Source organism: Phyllobates terribilis, unplaced genomic scaffold, assembly GCF_046119375.1.
Source record: "Phyllobates terribilis strain yellow unplaced genomic scaffold, ASM4611937v1 Scaffold_12__6_contigs__length_324123572, whole genome shotgun sequence".
NCBI classification, from domain to species: Eukaryota; Metazoa; Chordata; class Amphibia; order Anura; family Dendrobatidae; genus Phyllobates; species Phyllobates terribilis.
The window spans coordinates 274,958,461-274,977,879 of NW_027362772.1; positions in this window are offsets into that span (position 1 = coordinate 274,958,461).

Here is a 19,419-nt window from a genome sequence, read left to right on the forward strand (position 1 = left end):
CCTCTCGCCTCCCCCTGTTCCGCCTCTCGCCTCAATGTTCCGTCTCTCGCCTCCCCCTGTTTCGCCTCTCACCTCCCCCTGTTCCGCCTCTCGCCTCCCCCTGCTCCGCCTCTCACCTCTCCTGTGTCGTCTCTCACCTCCCCTGTGACCGCTCCTTTATGCATCCTTTGTCTCCACCTGCACAATTGCTAACTCTTCCTATCACATAGCCCTTTGCCAACCTGCCCATTGTTCAGTCAATCTCAGGCAATCAGTCACAACTAGTCTGTATTGCTCTTGAATATGTAATTAGGGAGGAGGTTGCTGACGTCACCATCCTGACACAAGTATTGGTATGGATTAGAGTGCAAAGTATATTTAAAAGGTCCATTAATGGTCTATCCATTTTAATTTTCACTTTTGCCTTTACACATTTAAGTAGCTATACCTATTTTATTTTTTTAATGATATAATTTTAAGGCCTTGTTTGTGGGACTGTAATTGTGTTTTATGGTATATTGGGGCACATATAAATGGTTCTGTAATAAATATACTTAATTATTTTTGTGACGTAAATGTCTAAATATTTTTTTTTACTGTTAATGTTTAACCCCAAATAAGCTGCTGACGAATTATTCAGATGACTAAAGTCATGGGGATACATAATTTGTGTTGATTTTTGTTTACTTTGTGATATATATAGTATATGTCTCATATGAAAAAAAAAACCTATTTCATATTATTTGCAGGGGGAAATACATACATGTTCTGTATTTATTTTATTTGTATACGGTACAGACCAAAAGTTTGGACACACCTTCTCATTTAAAGATTTTTCTGTATTTTCATGGCTATGAAAATTGTACATTCACACTGAAGCATCAAAACTATGAATTAACACATGTGGAATTATATACTAAACAAAAAAGTGTGAAACAACTGAAAATATGTCTTATATTCTAGGTTCTTCAAGGTAGCCACCTTTTGCTTTGATGACTGCTTTGCACACTCTTGGAATTCTCTTGATGAGCTTCAAGAGGTAGTCACCGGAAATGGTCTTCCAACAATCTTGAAGGAGTTCCCAGAGATGCTTAGCACTTGTTGGCCCTTTTGCCTTCACTCTGCGGTCCAGCTCACCCCAAACCATCTCGATTGGGTTCAGGTCTGGTGACTGTGGAGGTCAGGTCATCTGGCGTAGCACCCCATCACTCTCCTTCTTGGTCAAATAGCCCTTACACAGCCTCGAGGTGTGTTTGGGGTCATTGTCCTATTGAAAAATAAATTATGGTCCAACTAAACGCAAACCGGATGGAATAACATGCCGCTGCAAGATGCTGTGGTAGCCATGCTAGTTCAGTATGCCTTCAATTTTGAATAAATCCCCAACAGTGTCACCAGCAAAGCACCCCCACACCATCATACCTCCTCCTCCATGCTTCACGGTGGGAACCAGGCTTGTAGAGTCCATCGCTCACCTTTTCTGGGTCGCACAAAGACACGGTGGTTGGAACCAAAGATCTCAAATTTGGACTCATCAGACCAAAGCACAGATTTCCACTGGTCTGATGTCCCTTCCTTGTGTTCTTTAGCCAAAACAAGTCTCTTCTGCTTGTTGCCTGTCCTTATTAGTGGTTTCCTAGCAGCTATTTTACCATGAAGGCCTGCTGCACAAAGTCTCCTCTTAACAGTTGTTGTAGAGATGTGTCTGCTGCTAGAAATCTGTGTGGCATTGACCTGGTCTTTAATCTGAGCTGCTGTTAACCTGCGATTTCTGAGGCTGGTGACTCGGATAAACTTATCCTCAGAAGCAGAGGTGACTCTTGGTCTTACTTTCCTGGGGCGGTCCTCATGTGAGCCAGTTTCTTTGTAGCGCTTGATGGTTTTTGCAACTGCACTTGGCGACACTTTCAAAGTTTTCCCAATTTTTCGGACTGACTGATTTTCATTCTTTAAAGTAATGATGGCCACTCGTTTTTCTTTACTTAGCTGCTTTTTTCTTGCCATAATGCAAATTCTAAAAGTCTATTCAGTAGGACTATCAGCTGTGTAGCCACCAGACTTCTGCACAACACAACTGATGGTCCCAACACTATTTATGAGACAAGAAATCCCACTTATTAAACCTGACATGGCACACCTGTGAAGTGAAAACCATTTTCGGTAACTACCTCTTGAAGCTCATCAAGAGAATGCCAAGAGTGTGCAAAGCAGTCATCAAAGCAAAAGGTGGCTACTTTGAAGAACCTCGAATATAAGACATCTTTTCAGTTGTTTCACACTTTTTTGTTAAGTATAAAAAAATATTTAGATTTGAGAGTCCTCAGTGGTTGATACCTTTTAATGGCTAACTGAAAAGATGGTAACAAATTGCAAGCTTTCGAGACTACTCAGGTCTCTTCATCAGGCTAGTATAACACAAAATCTGAAGAGTCACATATTTATACACAATAAGACACACAAGAGAAAACAAAATGCAATAGGTAAGACATTTGATGAAAACCAGAGTTATTATGGAAGAAATAAACAGTTCTGGCTATAAATATTTTAGCAGTTAATAGATAAGGAGTATGAAGGTTTTATTGTCCTGTGTCCAGTGTTGTGATGACCTCACATGTCTGAGAGTCTGAGGAGCACATTCCTTAGTTGATGTAGAATGACATAAATCCATGCGACACATTCATTCCTGCTCTGAAAGTGTTAAAGGTCATCATCAGTTTATATTTTGAGACTCTACTTTCTCTTTGAGATTTGAAGTTACCTTTTAATACTAGTAATTTCATATCTTTTATGCTGTGATCAGGGGAACAAAAATGCTTGGCTACAGGCAGATCTATTCTTTTTTCTTTTATTGTGTGGCGATGATGATTCATCCTTGTTCTAAGTTTTTGCTCTGTCTCCCCTACATAAAGACCCCCAGCTGGATATTTGGTGCATATAATTAAGTAAACTACATTAGATGTGATAGAGCTGAACGTACCTGGGATCTTATAGTCCTGATGTGAATTGGGGATCTTTATCTTGTCTGTGGTCGTTATACATGGACAGGTTTTACATTTTTTCTGGTTGCAAGATTAAATGCCTGCAAAATCTTCATAGAAAATACAGGAATTGTTGCTGATTCTGTGGTCAAACTTACAGAATTCATCCTCACCCATAATTACTTTGAATTTGATAACAACATATATATACAGGAAACTGGTACAGCGATGGGAAGTAAAAGGCTCCACAGTACGCAAATCTTTTCATGGCCAAGCTTGAAAGTGACTTTTTGTCCTCATGTGCCATCAGGCCTCTGGCCTACTATCGTTTCATTGACGATATTTTAATCATCTGGACGGGGTCTGAGCAACAGCTGAAGACGTTCCATGAACACTTTAATCAATTTCATCCCACCATCAACCTAACACTCAACTACTCCTGTACTGAAATTAACTTTTTGGACACCATCATCAAGCTGCAGAACAATGAAATAGAGACATCCTTGTACCGGAAACCAATCGAACATCCTACATACCTTAAATGGGACAGTTTCCGTCCAAAACACATAAAAAACTCTATTGTTTACAGCCAAGCCATCAGATACAATCGGATATGTTCCAACCAGATGGATAGAGACAAACACCTTGATGGCCTCAGAAAGACCTTTTTGAAACAGGGTTACCATCCGAGAACAATTGAGAACCAGATTACAAGAGCCACCAGAATATCGAGGAATCATCTCCTACATTACAAAACTAAACAAGAAAGCAACCGGGTGCCTCTAGTAGTCACCTACAATCCAAATCTGGAGGCCCTAAGAAGAGCTGCACGGAAGCTACAACCCTTACTACAAAAAGATGCCCGATTACAATCCATATTTCCAGACCCCCCACTTCTGTGTTTCAGGCAGCCCCCAAATCTAAGAAGCATCATTGTCAGAAGCTCCCTTTCATCTCCACCAGCTACAGGAACCTTTCCTTGCAACCAGAAAAAATGTAAAACCTGTCCATGTATAACGACCACAGACAAGATAAAGATCCCCAATTCACATCAGGACTATAAGATCCCAGGTACGTTCAGCTGTATCACATCTAATGTAGTGTACTTAATTATATGCACCAAATGTCCAGCTGGGGGTCTTTATGTAGGGGAGACAGGGCAAAAACTTAGAACAAGGATGAATCATCATCGCCACACAATAAAAGAAAAAAGAATAGATCTGCCTGTAGCCAAGCATTTTTGTTCCCCTGATCACAGCATAAAAGATATGAAATTACTAGTATTAAAAGGTAACTTCAAATCTCAAAGAGAAAGAAGAGTCTCAGAATATAAACTGATGATGACCTTTAACACTTTCAGAGCAGGAATGAATGTGTCGCATGGATTTATGTCATTCTACATCAACTAAGGAATGTGCTCCTCAGACTCTCAGACCTGTGAGGTCATCACAACACTGGACACAGGACAATAAAACCTTCACACTCCTTATCTATTAACTGCTAAAATATTTATAGCCAGAACTGTTTATTTCTTCCATAATAACTCTGGTTTTCATCACCTGTCTTACCTATTGCATTTTGTTTTCTCTTGTGTGTCTTATTGTGTATAAATATGTGACTCTTCAGATTTTGTGTTATACTAGATTGATGAAGAGACCTGAGTAGTCTCGAAAGCTTGCAATTTGTTACCATCTTTTCAGTTAGCCATTAAAAGGTATCAACCACTGAGGACTCTCAAATCTAAATATTTTTCTATCTACTGGCTAACACGGTACAAGAATATATATTTTCCCTATATCAAAATGGAGGATACCAGAATGTACCACATCTTCATGGAACTTAAGCCACTTCTGAAGAAATGTGCACAATTGGACAGCGACATTTTTTTCTTATCTAAATGCAAAAAGGAGAATCTAATTCCCAAAGGACTCTGGATTACAAACCCAATTCTTCATACCTACAATGCTCATTATGCACAAAACCTTTGTCACAGGACTTCTGAGAGACTAAGGAACCACCTTTTGCATGTCTTCTACAGCATCAAGAGTAAAGTCCAAGGGCAATTTGAAACTCGGAGGAAAACACTTACAGAAAACACAGAGCAAAAATTACAGCAATACTATAACAAACTACGGACCCTTCTCATTCATAACAAGGAAAAGAAGCTGCACAGATTGCGCCTAAACTCAGGACGCTATACAAACAGTTACAAAACAAAGTCAAAACCTGACAATTTGGACAACCACTCCATTCCAGACACAGAAGCATCTAACTGTGTCATCAATCTCTCAGATTATACACCAAACAAAGCGGAGCTGACCGTGCTTTCTAGAGGACTCTCATTTTGTCCTACTAAGGCCCTAGATAAAACTGAACTCTGTAGTGATAAGGAAAATTATTTCAGGAGACTGCGCCTGAGGGAACACTTCAATGCTACAGAAGTTTCAGAACCCACCCTAACTGAAGGAAAAGGGATTTTGACAACCAAGAAGAGGTCAGATTGGACACCTCCACCTGGACGAAACCCTCATTTGGATACATATATAGACTCCTTCAGACATGTGATAAAATCCACCATCTTAGACACAAATGACTCGCCCCCTGGGCCGTGGGGCACGCGGATCCGGGCGATAGGGAGACGTTGGGGGTAGTAGTAGTGGCGGCCCGGTCCCGCGGCTCAGGGTGGTCAGGCCATTGGTAGTCTGCTACGTACTTCAGATAATGTCCGACTACGCCACCCGTGGATTGCGGTTATTAGGAACCGCCGCTGCAAGGCAGTCCGCTGGGGCTGATGATGGGTGCAGCTGAGGTGATGTGACTCCCCACGGGAAGAGTGCGGCCCCAGGGCAGTGTAGTGGATGTTGGGAGGGATGGTAGTGCGGGTCCCGGTGCTGAAAGTGCTGGAGGCGCGAAAGAGCACACAGACAACGTACTGCAGTCCAATGTCTTTTACTCACAGTTCAGGTAGTCCAGGTCACTTGTGCACAGATAGTGACCGCCCGAGCCGTGCTGCGTCCACCAGGTGTGGGGCTCGGTCAACTCCCAGGCAGTTCAGGAGCATGGCACAGGACCCCCTTTAAACCTCTCTCTGGCCTGCCTCACCAGTGGCCCACTTTTGTCCAGCTGCCGCGGACTTGTGCGGTTAAACGTGGGCCCCGTCCTCCGCTGTCCTATATGGTGCCTTCCTAGCAGGTTTGATGAGGTGTCGCACCAATAGATGATCACGACGACCGGTCTTTGGCTGAGGGTTGTTTCTCCTCCACCAACTTGGGATCCGGTACCCTTAATCTGCCTGACCCTTCACCCTGGATTCTCGTGGGTTCTTAGGGTCCCTTCCACCTTCTTGTTCCTGAGCCCTTCTGTTTCTCTGTCTCTCCTTCTCTTTCTCTGTTCCTTTCTGTTCCTTTCTTGTTCCGTTCTCTTGGAGCTGAGATGAGCCAGAATCTCAGCTCCCCTTCACCTCCTCCTCGGCCTCTTCACTAGGCCCTCCTGGAGTAGAGCTCCTACAGAGCCTCTACTCCCTGTCTTCTCCTCTGGCTGAACTGACCCAGAACTAAGATGGTGCCCACCTTTTATACCTCCCTCTAGCCATGAGCCCAGGTGACCAGCAACCAATGGGCTCCTTCCTACACTCAGGAACCGCCCCCTATCTGCCCCTACAGCACTGGGTGTTCCACCCCTCCCTCCCCACTCCAGCAGGGACATGGTCGGTCGTGCCTGCACTTATGTCTAGTGGGAGCACCGGTGAGCTGTCCCTGAGAAATGGGGTGTGTGTGCTGCATGCAGCTAACTGAGCCCTGGTCCATACTCCATCCTTACCCGAGAGTGGAATATCACACCTCTGGTCTGAGGTGCAATACCCCTGTAGCGGCCGAGCCCTCGGGGCGCTACACAAACAGGAGACAAGCATCCAACATCAGTGCCCAGGAGAGAAAGGCCATACAATCTTTTAAAACCAACAACGAAATCTTCATTAAACCTGCTGACAAGGGTGGTGCAGTAGTCATGATGAACACATCAGACTACATGAAGGAAGCAAACAGACAACTGGTGGACACGCGCTACTACAAAAAACTGGAGTCTGATCCTACACAGGACTATTACAAGGAACTAAACAAGTTGGTATCGTGTCTGCTTGACGAATCCATAAGAGCCGATGACCTGATACCAGAGAGTCCAAAAATAGGGACATTCTATATGCTCCCCAAAATCCACAAATCTGGAAATCCAGGAAGACCAATTATTTCATGTGTGGGCACCCTTACTGAGCAAGTTTCTGGATGGGTAGAGTGTGTTCTTAAACCCCTGGTAAAGAGTACACCCAGCTACATTCAGGACACGACAGACCTACTGAATAAACTAGCAGCAGTAGGTCGTCTACCAGAAGGAACAATCCTGGCCACCATGGATGTGGAATCTTTGTATTCTAATATCCCACACAAGGATGGATTAAATGCCTGCAAAATCGTCATAGAAAATACAGGAATTGTTGCTGATTCTGTGGTCAAACTTACAGAATTCATCCTCACCCACAATTACTTTGAATTTGATAACAACATATATCTACAGGAAACTGGTACAGCGATGGGAAGTAAAATGGCTCCACAGTACGCAAATCTTTTCATGGCCAAGCTTGAAAGTGACTTTTTGTCCTCATGTCCCATCAGGCCTCTGGCCTACTATTGTTTCATTGACGATATTTTAATCATCTGGACGGGGTCTGAGCAACAGCTGAAGACGTTCCATGAACACTTTAATCAATTTCATCCCACCATCAACCTAACACTCAACTACTCCTGTACTGAAATTAACTTTTTGGACACCATCATCAAGCTACAGAACAATGAAATAGAGACATCCTTGTACCGGAAACCAATCGACCATCCTACATACCTTAAATGGGACAGTTTCCATCCAAAACACATAAAAAACTCTATTGTTTACAGCCAAGCCATCAGATACAATCGGATATGTTCCAACCAGATGGATAGAGACAAACACCTTGATGGCCTCAGAAAGACCTTTTTGAAAAAGGGTTACCATCCGAGAACAATTGAGAACCAAATTACAAGAGCCACCAGAATATCGAGGAATCATCTCCTACATTACAAAACTAAACAAGAAAGCAACCGGGTGCCTCTAGTAGTCACCTACAATCCAAATCTGGAGGCGCTAAGAAGAGCTGCACGGAAACTACAACCCTTACTACAAAAAGATGCCCGATTACAATCCATATTTCCAGACCCCCCACTTCTGTGTTTCAGGCAGCCCCCAAATCTAAGAAGCATCATTGTCAGAAGCTCCCTGTCATCTCCACCAGCTACAGGAACCTTTCCTTGCATCCAGAAAAAATGTAAAACCTGTCCATGTATAACGACCACAGACAAGATAAAGATCCCCAATTCACATCAGGACTATAAGATCCCAGGTACGATCAGCTGTATCACATATAATGTAGTGTACTTAATTATATGCACCAAATGTCCAGCTGGGGGTCTTTATGTAGGGGAGACAGGGCAAAAACTTAGAACAAGGATGAATCATCATCTGCCTGTAGCCAAGCATTTCTGTTCCCCTGATCACAACATAAAAGATATGAAATTACTAGTATTAAAAGGTAACTTCAAATCTCAAAGAGAAAGAAGAGTCTCAGAATATAAACTGATGATTAGAGATGAGCGTTGTTCTACTCGAACTGTTCGCCAATCTCAAATTCGAGCTGTTTTGGGCGGTGTTCGAGCCGTTCGGTGAACACGAACAATTTGAGAAAAATTCGGCTGTTCGAGGTTATGTTCGATAACTGTTCGTGCACCAAAATCATAACTGGATTTTTTCTCAGTAATGATGAAAATTAATGTTAATACGCAGTTTGAGTGTACAGCGGGGTGGGGGGAGGGGCAGGGGATGGATCTCTGCAGGAACAATGAAGATCTCCATTTTTTTTTCTCTTTCCCGCATTTGCAGTGGGGAGGTGCAATCTGTCAGCCTATCAGCAGCGCACACACGGAGCGAAGTGCTTTTTTTCACACAAGCAAGGGCATGTGTCATTGGCAGTGTATGTCACATGTCCTTGCCCTATAAGACCAAGCCATTTTCCCCGTCGCCACCATTTTCTCACTGCTGCAGCTGCGTGTTAGACGGCACCGCTGTTGCTGTGTGCGCTATACCTTGTTAATTTCAAGCCAATTTTCGCACAAATCTACAGATAGCTTGGGAGTAGGGAATAGTTGTGATTGCAGTCCTTTTAAGGACTAGGTTACAGCATTTCCTACGACTTTTATCAGGCAGGTCTGTGCTCTTAAATAGATAGATTGTGGGAGTAAAGACTAATTGTAATTGGAGTCCTTTTCAGGACTAGGTTACATCAGTTCCTATCAGTTTTTGCCAGGCAGGTCTGTGCCAGTGCTGTGCAAGTTTTTTTCACAGCATTTGGCTGAATCTAGCAAAGCTAATCCTTTTTGGCCTATTGCAGAGTGTGTTAGTCAGTGGAGTAGCCTATCTGTGTTGCAAGATATACCACCTGTGTATAGAATACCAATTTTTTTACTGCACCTAGTGAAGTAAAATCTTTTGGGCATAGCATCATTCTATTAGTCCATCTATACTGACCTCCATCAGGTTGCAAATTGAATATAATTTTTTTCTGCATCTAGCTCTGAAAAAATATTGGGCTTCTAGCTGTGTGTGGGACTTGTTCTATTAATCCATCTATACAGACCTCCATCAGGTTGCAAACTGAATATATTTTTTTCTGCATCTACCTCTGAAAAATTATTGGGCTTCTATCTGTGTGTGGGACTTGTTCTATTAATCCATCTATACAGACCTCCATCAGGTTGCAAACTGAATATATTTTTTTCTGCATCTACCTCTGAAAAAATATTGGGCTTCTAGCTGTGTGTGGGACTTGTTCTATTAATCCATCTATACAGACCTCCATCAGGTTGCAAACTGAATATATTTTTTTCTGCATCTACCTCTGAAAAAATATTGGGCTTATAGCTGTGTGTGGGACTTGTTCTATTAATCCATCTATACAGACCTCCATCAGGTTGCAAACTGAATATATTTTTTTCTGCATCTACCTCTGAAAAAATATTGGGCTTCTAGCTGTGTGTGGGACTTGTTCTATTAATCCATCTATACAGACCTCCATCAGGTTGCAAACTGAATATATTTTTTTCTGCATCTACCTCTGAAAAAATATTTGGCTTCTAGCTGTGTGTGGGACTTGTTGTATTAGTCCATCTATACTGACCTCCATCAGGTTGCAAACTGAATATATTTTTTTCTGCATCTACCTCTGAAAAAATATTGGGCTTCTAGCTGTGTGTGGGACTTGTTGTATTAGTCCATCTATACTGACCTCCATCAGGTTGCAAACTGAATATATTTTTTTCTGCATCTACCTCTGAAAAAATATTGGGCTTCTAGCTGTGTGTGGGACTTGTTCTATTAATCCATCTATACAGACCTCCATCAGGTTGCAAACTGAATACATTTTTTTCTGCATCTACCTCTGAAAAAATATTGGGCTTCTAGCTGTGTGTGGGACTTGTTCTATTAATCCATCTATACAGACCTCCATCAGGTTGCAAACTGAATATATTTTTTTCTGCATCTACCTCTGAAAAAATATTGGGCTTCTAGCTGTGTGTGGGACTTGTTCTATTAATCCATCTATACAGACCTCCATCAGGTTGCAAATTGAATATAATTTTTTTCTGCATCTAACCCAGCCAATAGTTTTGGCCTAATACCACAGTTTGGCCACTCAGCTCTGCTCGGTTCCCATCCATTGTTTTTTTGTGCAAACAACTCCAGAGTTGTGAATTAGTTAACCACCAAAATGAGTGGAAAAAGGCCTGCTGCTGGTGGAAAGGGGAATAGGCATGTTGGGAAGGGGAAAAAAGGTTGTGTCCGTGGGGTAGGTGTTAAAGCAACAGTAACATCTGCAGAAGAAAGACCATCTTCCAGCCAAACTAAAATGTCTACTTCTTTTAGCGGACAATGTGATAAGATCCCTTTCTTACGGCCACGCCAATCGCTACAAATTCCAGATGAGGCACAAAAACAGCAGGTGCTTCAACGGATATCAAGTGCTCCTTTAAGTGGGCTCTCCTCCACATCAACTTCAACATCACAAATACTCCAGTCCTCAAAGGTGTCACCCCAATCGCACTTGCTTCCTCACAGCTCCCAAATCTCCAGCTGCCCGTCTGAGTATGAGGTAGAACAGATGGTTGAGTCTGCAGAGCTATTTACTCATACTATAGCCTGGGAATCAGAGGTCGACTCCAGCGCTTCTGTGAATCCAGACGAGGAAATGATCTGCACTGATGCCCAGAATCTTTATGAGTCGGATCCAGGACCAGACGCAGAAGGTTCTGACCATAATGTAGACCCTCATTCCCAAACTGTAACTCCTGTTGGTGGAGACAATGAGGAAGACGATGATAAGACTCAAATACCTGATTGGAGCGAAAACTTTAGTTTTTTGTCAGGGCAGGAACAGGTTGGCTCTGAGGACGACGGGTGTTATAACGCACAGGGTGATGATGATGAGGTTGGAGATCCCACTTACTGTCAACCCACAGTCAGCCAAGAGATGAGGTCAGCAGAGGAGGTGGAGGAAGATGCTAGTGACGACGAGGTCAGGTTGCGCCTTCCTGGACAGAGACGTAGTACTGGAAGCACGTCAACAACTGCATCCTCAAACACAACTCTGCCTCTCACCACAAGTCGTGGTGGCTCTTCAGGTCGCATGGGTGCTAAGCCTTGCATAGCCTGGGCATTTTTTCAGATCGATAAAGATGACCCAACTCGTGTTATCTGTAACATTTGTCAGCAAAAGCTAAGTAGAGGCCAAAAAATACATAGTTTGAGTACTTCATGCATGAACCGGCACATGGACATGAAGCATAAGTTGCAGTGGGAAGCTCAGTGTGCTACAATGCAGCCTAGCCGGCCGGGCCAACCACCGTCTGCCATATCTTGTGCATCCGCGGCCTCTTCATCCTCTGTGACTGGGGGGACAGCAGTCACACCTGTTTTGGGGCGCAGACCTGCCACCTCTTTACCCGCAACAGCCAGCGTGATTGGCAGGTCATCATTTTCTTTGGAGGTGGTAACACCAGCTGGTGTTGAGCGCTGTCCGACATCGATAGCACCACCTTTGGATCAAGGCAACCTAACATGTCCACCTGCATCTTCCTCACAGACCGGCAGTTTGCCGGGGACACCCTTATCAACCCCGTCTAAGCACAATAGCCAGCCCTCGGTCCCTCAGATGTGGACAAGTAAAAGACCATTTCCTCCTAGCCATGAGAAAGCTAAGAGGTTGAATTTCACCATCTGCAAGCTCTTGGCTACAGAAATGCTGCCTTTCCTCCTGGTGGACACAGAGGATTTTCGAGACCTTATGTCCGTCGCAGTGCCCCAGTACCAGATGCCCAGTCGGCACTACTTCTCAAAGAAAGGTGTGCCTGCGCTCCACCAGCATGTCGCACACAACATCACCGCTTCTTTGAGAAACTCTCTGTGTGACAGGGTGCATTTCACCACAGACACTTGGATGAGTAGGCATGGACAGGGGCGTTACATGTCACTGACTGGGCACTGGGTAACTATGGTGACAGCAGGACAAGGGGCTGCTGTCCAAGTCTTGCCGTCCCCACGAGTTGTGCGTCAATCCTCTTTATGTCAAAGTTCCTCCACTGCTTCTGCCTCCTCAACCTCCTCTCGGTCTTCCACCTGCACCCAAAGCCTCTCTGGTCATGCCACAAGCTTTCTAACTGCGCAGAAGGGATCCTGCACACCTCCTTACTATGCTGGCAGTAGGGCTCAACGTCATCAGGTGGTTTTTACATTGAAATGTCTGGGAAATGTGAGTCACACAGCTGAGGAGTTGTGGTCAGCTGTGGAGAACCAATTTCATGAATGGTTGTCTCCACTGGACCTGAAACCAGGGAATGCCGTGTGCGACAATGCTGCAAACCTGGGTGCGGCCCTTCGCCGGGGCAATGTCACACACGTGCCTTGTATGGCTCACGTGTTGAACCTGGTTGTCCAGCAATTTTTAGCCCACTATCCCAGACTAGATGGCCTTCTGCAGAGGGCAAGGTCGCTGTGTGCTCACTTCCGCCGTTCGCATCCCGCAGTTCAGCGACTTACATCTCTACAGAAGTCGTTGGGCCTGCCACTTCACCGGCTAAAATGCGATGTGCCTACCCGGTGGAATTCAACTCTGCACATGTTGCAGCGACTGTGGCAGCACCGACAAGCCCTGGTGCAATACGTTCTGACGTATAGCCTGGGCCAACGAGATTCAGAGGTGGGGCAAATCACGCTGGAGGAGTGGTCTCAGATGAGGGACCTCGCCACCAACACAACAGGGACTTGGTGCTCCTGGATGCGCAACACACATGAGTGCCTTCTTGCTGCACTACCTGCAACATGACCCTCGAATTGTGAGAATTAGAAATAATCCTGACTACTGGGTTGCCACACTGTTAGATCCCCGGTACAAAAGTAAATTTGCAGAAATTATTCCTGCCATAGAAAGGGATGCACGCATGCAGGAGTATCAGCAGAGACTGTTGCAGAATCTTACATGTGCTTTTCCACAAAATACCAGTGGTGCACGTAGTGAATCTCACAGTTCCAACTTGCCAACCGTGGGACCGTCAAGTGTTCAGCACTCAAACCGTAACAGAACCACAGTATCTGCTGGTAACATCAATTTTGCGGAATCATTTCACCACTTTTTTAGCCCATCCTTTGCAAGGCCACAGGAGACAAGAAGTCTGACACATAGTCAACGCCTAGAGACGATGGTACAGGAGTATCTCCAAGTAAACATTGAAGCCACGGCTGTGTCACTGGACCCTTGCTCTTTTTGGGCTTCCAATCTGGATAAATGGCCGGAGCTAGCCACTTACGCCTTGGAGATCTTGTCATGCCCCGCAGCCAGCTTTCTGTCTGAACGTGTGTTCAGCGCTGCTGGTGGTGTGCTGACAGATAAGCGCACGAGGCTCTCCACTGATAATGTAGACAGACTCACGTTCATAAAGATGAACAAATCATGGATCCGAAATGTCTTTTCTACCCCTGTGTCATCCTGGGGAGAGTAAAAGCTTGATGATTGGTTAAAATCACCCTACCAACCGTTTTAAGCTTTCAAATTACTAATCATGTTTATCTGTATCTTGGCTGGAAAATAATTTGGGCTTTGTAGCAGTGTGCAGCACTGATTCTATTAGGCCATCTATAATAAGCTCCACCAGATTTAAAATTACTAATCATGTTTATCTGTATCTTGACTGGAAAATAATTTTGGCTTTGTAGCAGTGTGCAGCACTGATCCTATTAGGCCATCTATACTAAAGCTTCACCAGATTTAAAATTAATAATAATTTTTAGCTGCATCTAGCCCGGAAAATAATTTTGGGGCTCCGAGATGCGCAAGACACATAAGTGCCTTCTTGTTGCACTACCTGCAGCATGACCCTCATATTGTCAGAATTCGAAGTAATCATGACTACTGGGTTGCCACACTCTTAGATCCCCCAAACTTTTCGATCAACCTTTTCATTTTAATAAAGACCAAAAAAATGGTCATTTTTGAAATTATAAGCATTAGCAGGTTGTTAGAAACTGAAATCAGTTTTCAACTCAAAACTTTATTCTAGGTGATGTTACATTTTCACATAGGACCCCTTGTTCGAAAGGAGCTTCTGAAATTCTCTCGTCCATTGAATTTGTCAGGTTTTGGAAGGTTTCTGCTTCAATTGTTTTGCATGAGGACAGAATACCCTCCCAGAGCTGTTGCTTAGATGTGAACTGCCTCCCGCCATCATAGACACTCCTTTTAATGATGCTCCAAAGGTTCTGAATGGGGTACAGGTCAGGGGAGCATGGGGGTCACACCATAAGTTTGTCCCCTTTTATGCCCATATCAGCCAGAGATGCAGATGTTTTATGTGCAGCATGAGATGGTGCATTATCATGCAGAAAAATGATCTTGCTGTGAAATACACGGTTCTTCTTCTTGAACCATGGCAGGAAGTGCTGTTTGAGAAAATCCACATACATTATGGAGTTCATCTTTAGCGCCTTCAGGGATCCTAAAGGGGCCAACAATCTCTCTCCCCATGATTCCAGCCCAAAACATTACTCCACCTCCTCCTTGTTGGCGCTGTAGAAGTGTTTGCGTGGGGTGTCCATCAACCAGCCATCCTCCACTCCATCCATCTTGACCATCGAGCGCTGCACGGCACTCATCCGTGAACAAAACAGTTTTGAAATCAGTCTTCATGTAATGTTTGGCCCACTGGAGCCGTTTCTGCTTGTGTGAAGTGGATAGAGGAGGTCGACAGGATGGCGTATGCACAGCTGCAAACCTCTGAAGGACCCTGCATCTTGTTGTTCGGGGGACGTTGGAGGCACAAGCAGCTTCAAAAACTTGTCTGCTGCTATGACAAGGCTTTTTTGCCGCTGCTCTTTCAACCTGACGTAATTGCCTGTAGGAAAGAGTCCTCAATTTGCCCTTATCAGCACGCACACGTGTGTACTGTGAATCAGCTACACACTTCTTGATTGCCAAGACACTTCATCCTGATCATCGCACAATGTTGATTGTAGTCATGCCTTGACCTAAACACTCCACAATTTGTTGCTTCTCAGCAGCCGACACATCCTTTTTCTTTCCCATTTTGGCAGAAAATGTAGGCTGCTTAATAATGTGAGACAGCCTTCTTAAGTAGTCTTGCCTTTCATTGGACACACCTGCCAAACTAATTAGCACAGGTGTCTGCAATTGCTTACAGTGATATAAAGAGCCCTGACACACATCACCATCAATGAGTTTAACTGACAAACAAACAAATTCTTCCCTTATCACTCCTAAACACTTTTTGCATAATAATTTGGAACGCAGTGTACATGTGCTTTTCCACAAAACACCAGTGGTTCACGTAGTGAATCTTACAGTTCTAACTTGCCAACCGTGGTCTGTATGGAGTTGTTCAATAAAGGGCCCAAAATTAAGATAACATAGATGGGAGAGGTCTCTATGAATAGGAATTCCTAAGTATTTGATACCCTGTGAGGGCCAGGCAAAGGGAAAGTTGGAATGGATGGAATCCTATATGGATTTGGGGAGGGAGACATCGAGGGCCTCAGACTTCGCTGCATTGATTTTAAAATTTGACCATGTAACAAAGTGATCTATTTCAGCCATAACAGCATGGATGGATATATGTGATTGAGTGATATATACTAGGACATCATCAGCAAATAGAGAGCACTTGTACTCGGTGCCTCCCACCTCAATCCACCTAATATTGGGGTTATGGCGAATTGATGAGAGCAGGTGCTCCGTCACTAGGATGTATAAGAGAGGGGACAGAGGACATCCCTGCCTTGTCCCATTGGTGATTGTGAAAGGTGATGAAAATGTTATGATGCACCCCCTGGGCCTTGGGACACCCGGAGCCGGACCCTTTTTGGTGGATGCTGGTGGTTGTAGTCTTCGTGGCGGCGACCCGGTTCCGTGGCTCAGGGTGGTCAAACCAGTGGCGGAACTATTTATGTGGTTTTGATGTTTAAATGTCCGACTACGCCACCCGTGGATTGCGGTCAGAGTGAACCGCCGCTGCAGGGCAGACCGCTGAGGCTGGTGTTGTTGGTGCAGCAGAGCGTAGCATAACTCCCCACGGGAGGAGTATAGCATCAGGGCAGTGTATGCGGAGGATGGGGGTGATGGTGCAGGGCAGCAGCAGTAACGACACGGAGTCAGTGATGCAGTCCAGGGCCTTTACTCACAGTTCTTATTATCCAGACCACGTCTGCAGGTAACGGATGCCCACGTCGTACTGTGCTCACCAGGTGAGGGGCTCAGACAACTCCCAGATAACTTTGGAGCGCTTCACAGGACCCCCTTTGTGTGTCCTTTGTCTGGCCTTTCTTACCAACCCTTCTGTCCGGCTGCCTCGGGCCTCCTCTTGGTAAACTTGGTGCCAGTTTCCCTGACCCTATGTGGTGCCTTCCTAGTGGGTGTAGCGAGGGGCTGCGCCACATAAAATGTCACAGCCTCCGGTTTCTAGCTGAGGGTCGTTTCCTGCCTCCACTAGTTTCGGGGACCGGTCTCCCCCTTTGGCCTGACCCCTCCACGCAGGTGGATTCGGGCGTGCGGTGGCGACTCGCCCGTCCGCACCCCTGGGATCCCTTTATTCCTCGCTCCTGGAGCCTTCTCCGCTCCTCTTCCTTCCTTCTCCCTCTTACAGGCCTGGGCCTCTGTTACTAGGCCCGCCTCCGGAGCAGAGCTCATGCAGAGCCCCTGCTCCCTGCCACTTCTGCTCAGACTTCTCTGCACTGAACTAAGATGGTGCCCACCTTTTATACTCCCTTCTCAATGCACCCAGGAACTGCTTCCTCCCTGCTCCTGCACTACAGGGTTCCCCTTCCTCAGTGTTCCCTTCCCCCACTCCAGCCAGGGACAGGGACTGTCGTGCCCATCTCAGAGGCATATTGGTCACCCTGCCCCATGGCAATGTGGTGTAATGCATGCAGGTGTCGGGTCCTGATCCACACTCCATCCTTACCTGAGAGTGAGATATCACACCTCGGGGTGAGGTGCAATACCTCTGTAGCAACCGAGCCCTCAGGGTGCTACAGTTCCATTTATCTTCAGCCTAGGTGACGTATTGTGATACAGGGCCGTGATTTTGGCTATAAAAGGGTCCCCTAGACCCCTACCCCAAGCTTTTTAAGAGAATCATATATGGCGTGCCAGGAGTCTCTATGGAATGCTTTCTCAGCATCCAACGAGAGTATCTAATTACAAATTTTTAACTGCATCTAGCCCAGGAAATACTTTGTGCCTAGTAGCAGTGTCTGCTAGTCAGCGGATTATACCGGCTGTTAAGCAAGCTACACCACCTGTAGTTTAGACACTTAATTTTTTCAAAGGAAATGCTTCGGGAACATGGGATACTCAGTGAAGAGCATCAGGAGGCACCCCAAGGCATAGGGGCTGGGACTGGCAGTAGGATGCCTTGCGGTGGACAGCCGAGCTCGATCCTTATAAAAGCTTTTTAACTGCAGCAGCTTTAGTGGACGCTACTGGAGCTGGAATTACGCGGCTGCTGGCATGAGACTTGCCCTCCAATAGATCCTTGTAAATGGATTTAAAGTGTATTCATTCAAATTAGAGAGACAATTTAAATTAAAAAGCTTAGAGCTGCCTCCACCACCGGGGGGCTCGCTTGACCCACCAGCGGACAGGCACCAGTATTGGGAGAGGGGGGCTGGCCATCAGGGTTCACCGCGGCTCTGGCACAAACCCGGTGACACGGAGGTGGCACGGGCAGGAGCGGACTGGCCGTGTCGGCTTCTCACTTTTTGGATTTTAGAAGGGCATGACATGCCTATATCTGTGTCTCCCCCTCCTTTTACTCCTCCACCTCTTTTATTTTCGCATGACTATATGTACTTGTCACTTTTCCATGTGTTAATTATGTCTTCTGAGCAGTTTGTCAGCTTTTGGACACATTTGAAGGTGTTTTCTATGTGTTTCTATGTGTTTTTGTTTGCCTGCCATTGGTTTTAACGGTGTTCGAAGGTGTTCGACGAACAGTTCGACGAACAGTTCGGCGAACACACGGGTGTTCGACGAACCGAACCGAACTCGAACACTACGGGGGTGGCTCAACACTATTGATAGGCTTAATGGGTGATAGGCAGGCGGGCTTGCATGGGTGATAGGCAGGCGCCCTGACATGGGTGATAGGCATGTGGATACGACTGATGAGCAGGCAGGTGGGCTGGCATGACTGATAGGCAAGCTGGCACAGCTGATAGGTAGGCGGGCTTGTATGGCTTATAGGCAGGCTGGCACAACTGATGGGCAGGCTGACACAACTGATAGGCGGGCGGGCTGGCACAGCTGACGCTCAGTACTGGATACGAGCACTAGGACCTGAGAACTAGCAAGTGAGTGAGAAAAAGACAAACAATGTTGCTCAGGTTCCTCCATGCTGGAGGAGGTACCTAAAGTATTAAGTGTTCTCCATCTATTGGCTGGGGACACTTTAGAATGATTCACTCAAGTCCTGTAAGAGTGAGGGAGCATACGCGTCCGAAGCATAGTGCCCGGGGATCTGCGCGCCGTGCGTTTACCCCAGGCTGTCGCCGACAAGAAAGCCACACTGGTGAGTGAATACATAGGAGTCCCAGTTAAAGGTGAAAATAGCCTATTACAGTGACACAAGTCACTAAAGCAAAGCAAAACAAATGAGACAGAACACATGTTGGTATAAGTGTAATTTGTAGGTGCACACTCACACTGTGCCCTTTTAACAGAACCTAGGATAAAAATAAAATGAGAAATTACCCTGCTGTAAGTAAGTAAATAAATAGCTAATAGTACATGTAAGTAACACACTGGTGATGTAATTATCAC